We start from the raw sequence: 6663 nt of genomic DNA, 5'->3' as shown, positions 1-6663 counted from the left end.
GTCCACATCCTGAATCAGGATCTCAGACGTCACCCAGAGTGGAACTTGTGACATGTTAGTGGAAAAATGGAAACCACATTTTGATACTCAGTTCTGGGGAGGAAACTGTTTTGCCAAAAACAATTTGCCTTGTAATTTTTCATTTCAGTTATCTGCAGCATGATGGCTAAAATGTGTTTTCTTCTCTTTTGTTCTGATTTGGTAAGGAAGCACAGATCAGTCTACACAGCCACCTGAACACTGCTGCCAAGACGATTCCTTAAAAAGAGGATTATTTCTACACAATAGGGAGTGAAAGCACATTTCCTGCCCCTGTCAAAATTCTGTCTACCTTGGGATAAGAAAACAGCCCCCACTCTGCTTTCCCAAATTAGATAGTATTAATTTTTTAAAAAGAAGGCAAATTATATCTTTAAATATCATGCATTTTAAGACAGAGTATTTAATATTTACCTGGATAGCAGTGCTTGTTTTTACAAAAATGTTTTTAGACATAAACACATCTTAGTATACATTATATCTTCCACCTGTGTACTTTTAATAATTACATTTCTGTTTACAGGCCTACAAAAGGGACTAACTTAATTCTACAGTTTATAATAAAAAATATTTTTAACTTATTAAAAAACTTAAGTAAAAAGAAAACCTAGAACAAATTTGAACAAACCTAAAACAAACATTTGAACAAACAGATTGATTGTTTCACATATAGTTTTTTCTTTTGCAAAATAAGGTAATATAACAATGTTTTATATAGAAGATTTATATTCTTACAGTAACATTTACTAAAATTCTAATCTCTATGCACTTGTAAGGCTTTTGATACTCAATTTAGGGAGATATTGGTACAAACTGCATTAGGCTGGATTCAAAATTCTGAAGGTTAGAAATACTTTGTCAGTGGTATCTTTCATTTGCAAGTCTTTTTCTTAAAAAACACAAAAAAACAGTCTGGGACTCTGTAACCTTATTCTTATTTAGTTCATTCAACAGGTCTTGATTGAGTGCTGACTTTGTATCAGGAAAACCTTTTAAGTAGTAATGACAGCAATAAAAAAGGAAGAAACTTCCTGCCATCAGGTGATTTAGGACCATGGGTATAATTAAATGGAAAGTGTCCATTGCTATGGAAATGTATTGATTTCCTCTGTACATTGGACTTTTTCTCAAAGTGATTAGCTGTAATGCTTATCGCTCCCCACACCTTTTACCTACACATTAAATTGATCTTTTAAAATTGTTTGAAAGCAAACATAGGATTTTTTCTGAATATGGCTCTTTTTTATCATTATGCAGACAAAATAGGTAAGATACAGTTTACAATTCATAGAGCTCTTTATTCTCTTTCCCATTCCTTTGTGACACAGTAGTTTATTTCAAATACATCAGTCCAGAATACATATACCATCCCCATAACCTGTGAACAGATCTAGAAGTCAGATACGTGTAAAACATTTCTAATTTTTGTATTGACCTGAAATATTGATATAAATCCCCAACGATAGCGCCAGATTAAACTTCAAAGATCATTGAACCATCTTTTTTTTTTTTTTTTGCAGCCTATTCAGTTCACATACTTGTAATGATTTGAATAGCTTGCTTGACAAGAGTGGCAAAATCACATCCTTACCCTCTGACTCATTTTTGTACTTATTTTGATTAGAATTTTTCTGAGGTCAAAGAACATGCTTTATTTATCACTTTAAAATAAATTTATATGGAACCACAAAAGACCCAGAATTGCCACAGCAAATCTGAGGAAGAAGAACAAAGCTGGAGGCATAACCCTTCCAGACTTCAGACAATACTACAAAGCTACAGTAATCAAACAGCATGGTATTGGCACAAAAACAGACATGTAGATCAATGGAACAGAATAGAGAGCCCAGAAATAAACCCACACATGTACAGTCAATTAATCTACAACAGTGCTCGCTTCAGTGGCACACATACTAAAATAGGAACGATACAGGGAAGATTAGCATGGCCCCTGCATAAGGATGACATGCAAATTTGTGAAGTGTTCTGTATTAAAAAAAAAAAAAATCTACAACAAAGGAGGCAAGGATATACAATGACGAAAAGACAGTCTCTTCAGCAAGTGGTTTTGGGAAAGCCAGACAGCTACATGTTAATCAATGAAATTAGAACACTCCCTCATACCATATACAAAAATAAACTCAAAATGGTTTAAAGACCTAAATATAAGAAAAGACACCATAAAACTCCTAGAAGAGAACACAGGCAAAACATTCTGGGACATAAATTGTAGCAATATTTTCTTAGATTAGTCTCCCAAGGCAAAAGGAATAAAAGAAAAAATAAACAGGACTTAATCAAGCTTAAAAGCCTTTTCAGAACAAAGAAAACCATCAGCAAAATGAAAAGACAACTTAATGGAATGAGAGAAAATATTTGCAAATGATGTGACTGACAAGGGGGTTAATATCTAAAATATACAAACAGCTCATGCAACTCAATATCAATAAAACAAACAACCCAATAAAAAAATGGGCAGAAGACCTACATAGACATTTCTCCAAAGAAGACATACAGATGGCGAAGAGGCACATGAAAAGATGATCAACATCGCTAATTGCAGATGACATGAAAATCTTTTTTTTTTTTTTTTAAATAAAATTTTATTTATTTATTTATTTTTGGCTGTGTTGGGTCTTCGTTTCTATGCGAGGGCTTTCGCTAGTTGCGGCGAGCAGGGCCCACTCTTCATCGCGGTGCGTGGGCCTCTCGTTGTGGAGCGCAGGCTCCAGACGTGCAGGCTCAGTAGTTGTGGCTCACGGGCCCAGTCGCCCCGCGGCACGTGGGATCCTCCCGGACCAGGGCTCGAACCCGTGTCCCCTGCATTGGCAGGCGGATTCCCAACCACTGCGCCACCAGGGAAGCCGACATGAAAATCTTAAAGATGCCACCAGAAAACTACTAGAGCTAATCAATGAATTTGGTAAAGTAGCAAGGTACAAAATGCACAGAAATCTCTGGCATTCCTATACACTAACAATGAAAAATCTGAAAGAAAAATTAAGGAAACACTCCCATTTACCATTGCAACAAAAAGAATAAAATACCTAGGAGTAAACCTTCCTAAGGAGGCAAAAGACCTGTATGCAGAAAACTATAAGACACTGATGAAAGGAATCAAAGATGATACAAACAGATGGAGAGATATACCATGTTCTTGGATTGGAAGAATCAACACTGTGAAAATGACTATACTACCCAAAGCAATCTACAGATTCAATGCAATCCCTATCAAATTACCAACGGCATTTTTCGCAGAACTAGAACAAAAATTTTACAATTTGTATGGAGACACAAAAGACCCCGAATAGCCAAAGCAATCTCAAGAAAGAAAAAAAGAGCTGGAGGAATCATGCTCCCTGACTTCAGCCTATACTACAAAGCTACAGTAATCAGTATGGTACTAGCACAAAAACAGAAATATAGATCAATGGAACAGGATAGAAAGCCCAGAGATAAACCCACACACATATGGTCACCTAATCTGTGACAGAGGAGGCAAGAATATACAACGGAGGAAAAGACAGTCTCTTCAATAAGTGGTGCTGGGAAAACTGGACAGCTACATGTAGAAGAATGAAATTAGAACACTTCCTAACACCATACACAAAAATAAACTCCAAATGGATTAAAGACCTAAATGGAAGGCCAGACACTATAAAACTCTTAGAGGAAGACACAGGCAGAACACTCTATGACATAAATCACAGCAAGATCCTTTTTGACCCACCTCCTAGAGAAATGGAAATAAAAACGAAAATAAATGGGACCTAATGAAACTTAAAAGCTTTTGCAGCAAAGAAAACCATAAAGAAGACGAAAAGACAACCCTCAGAATGGGAGAAAATATTTGCAAATGAAGCAACTGACAAAGGATTAATCTCCAAAATGTACAAGGCAGCTCATGCAGCTCAATATCAAAAAAACAAACAGCCCAATCCAAAAATGGGCAGAAGACCTAAATAGATATTTCTCCAAAGAAGTTATACAGATGGCCAACAAACACATGAAAAGATGCTCAACATCACTAATCATAATAGAAATACAAATCAAAACCACAATGAGGTATCACCTCACACTGGTCAGAATGGCCATCATCAAAAAAAATCTACAAACAATAAATGCTGGAGAGGGTGTGGAGAAAAGGGAGCCCTCCGGCACTGTTGGTGGGAATGTAAATTGATACAGCCACTATGGAGAATAGTATGGAGTTTCCTTAAAAAACTAAAATCGAACTACCATATGACCCAGCAATCCCACTACTGGGCATTTACCCTGAGAAAACCATAATTCAAAAAGACATGTACCACAGTGTTCATTGCATCACTATTTACAATAGTCAGGACATGAAAGCAACCTAAATGTCCATTGACGAATGAATAAGAAGATGTGACACATATATACAATGGACTAGTACTCAACCCTAAGAAGGAACGAAATTAAGTTACTTGTAATGAGGTGGATGGACCTAGGGTCTGTCATACAGAGTGAAGTAAGTCAGAAAGAGAAAAACAAATACCGTATGCTAATGCATATATATGGAATTTTAAAAAGCGGTACTGATGAACCTAGTAGCAGGGCAGGAATAAAGATGCAGATCATATAGTAGCTTTATTTTTTATTTGTGGTTGACTATGTAACTGAATATTTGGGAGATGAAAACAAGGTTGTGCTTTCAGGTGAATTCAGGGGATTCCCTTAACTAATAGATCAGATTGAAAAGTTGCCAGTTCCACACATATGAAAGCCAAAGCAACTGCATCTGAGATTCCTTTAGAAATCATTACCTGACCTCTCTTTCCCACTGGCCACACCGCTCACACTCACTCCTGCCCTTAGACTGTACCTCTTCTCTATCCTCCCGTAATATTTTATTATTTCATTTAACACGCAGTTTATAATCGTGAGTTATAGCCCCACGGAGACGGTGAACTCCTTGAGGGCGGGGGGTATGCTTTGTTCTTCTTTGTAAACTTGTTACCTAGTATTTAATATTTTGAGTTAATTAATATATCTCTATGCTATGGAATGTTGCTTGAATGAATTGAATGGATGAATGAATGAGATGGTCATAATTTTGGCTAGGTAGTTCTTTCCTTCAGATAACGCAGCCAGCTCTCCAGGACAGTTTGCATTTTGCTGTCTCCAAGGTGGTTTTGTTTTCCATCCTGATTATTTAACAGATAATATAAATCTGAAACACAGAGAAGTTAAGGTTATTGATATAGAAGATCACTCAGTAGAGCTAAATCTACAACTCCAGATGAGTTGAAGGAATGAGACAGGTGGCCCAGTGGCTAAAAGTTTAGTCCTTTTTGTCAAAAAGACCCAGATTAGAATATGGATCCTCTTATTGACAGGGTATCCTTAGGTAATGAACATAATTTTTTCAGAGCCTCTGCTTTGAATAATGCCTATTTCACAATATTGCTGTGAAATAAGTTTGAACCAATGCTTAGCATATATTAAATAAATAATCTTAGATATATATTTAAATATGAGCATTATAGCTTTTAAGTAATTATAAATCAGACTAAAATATGTCATAAAAGAAACACACAAAAAAGATGAAATGGAGTCCATATGACAGAGTGTATTAACAAATAAATAATAACTCATGGGGTTAAAGAAACTAGGAGGTAATTTCATGACTGGGTAAGTATATCTACAAAATAGCTGGGGCCATAGTGAGTAAATACTCATTTGTGACTGAGACAGACCCACTTTGTGATTCTTGTATTACTTTAATTATTAAGGGCTCTCCATTTCACTTTTAAAATTGTCAGGGTTTGGACAGTGAATTGTGGAGTTACTGTATCGTGGCACATGTGCTAATCTGGAACATTTTAGGAGGAACTTTTTGCACAATCTAGTAAGCATTGTACCCTGAAATCTGCACAGGCATGTGTAGGAAGAGTTTCATCTTCCAGTATACAAAGATCTGGGTTGGTCAGCATTTCTGTTCTATCCAAATAATCAATTTTTATTCTATCCAAATAGTCAAGCGCAACTTGAATGTAAATATCTTTTCACTTTAATGAAAAGCAATTCACTTTAATGTTCTCTTACTACACAGAGTTAAAAATGTAACTTGGTGAGAAGCAGAATATACCAAATAACTCCTTAGGGTTGTATTTTTACTTGCTTTTTTTCTCTTTCACCCTCTTCTGATAACTTACTTCAATGTACACTCATTTAGAAAAAGGCTTTTTTTGGATTTACCATTATGATCTGAGATTCAGAAAGTTGGAAGACATAATGAGAAATGTTCATTTTCTTTCTTTCTCCCTTTTCTATAGAGAACGCATTTTAAATTTATTATGATTTCCAACAATCCCCTTTCCAACAATTATTTAATACAGGAAAAAAGTGTTGATAGGAAATTCTTCATTGTCATTTACCAGTCTTCTTTGTTAGCAACGTGACAACAGTAACGTTACTTCAGGTGATTTCTACAAGTCTTTCCTCAGCTGTCAGCTAAACAAAATAAGATGAAATAAAACAAACACAAATTAATTGCACAGTTATTCATAAATACAAAAAATCTTTGTTATCAAAGATAAATTATAATTTAGAAAGCATACATGCAAATTATATTAAATAGATCAATTTTTGAAAGTACAT

General features: G+C 35.4%; 1 non-coding gene across 1 annotated transcript; it reads left to right on the top strand.

The window, feature by feature from the left end:
• Nucleotides 1–1928: 1928 nt before the first annotated feature.
• LOC116761462 lies at nt 1929–2035 on the top strand. Its single transcript, XR_004352028.1, has one exon. It is a non-coding gene; the product is annotated as a U6 spliceosomal RNA (small nuclear RNA).
• The last annotated feature ends 4628 nt before the right edge of the window (nt 2036–6663 follow it).

Source organism: Phocoena sinus, chromosome 10, assembly GCF_008692025.1.
Source record: "Phocoena sinus isolate mPhoSin1 chromosome 10, mPhoSin1.pri, whole genome shotgun sequence".
In the NCBI taxonomy this organism is placed as follows: Eukaryota; Metazoa; Chordata; class Mammalia; order Artiodactyla; family Phocoenidae; genus Phocoena; species Phocoena sinus.
Note: the sequence above shows the minus strand (reverse complement) of the source record. Positions and strands in the feature narration are given on the sequence as shown.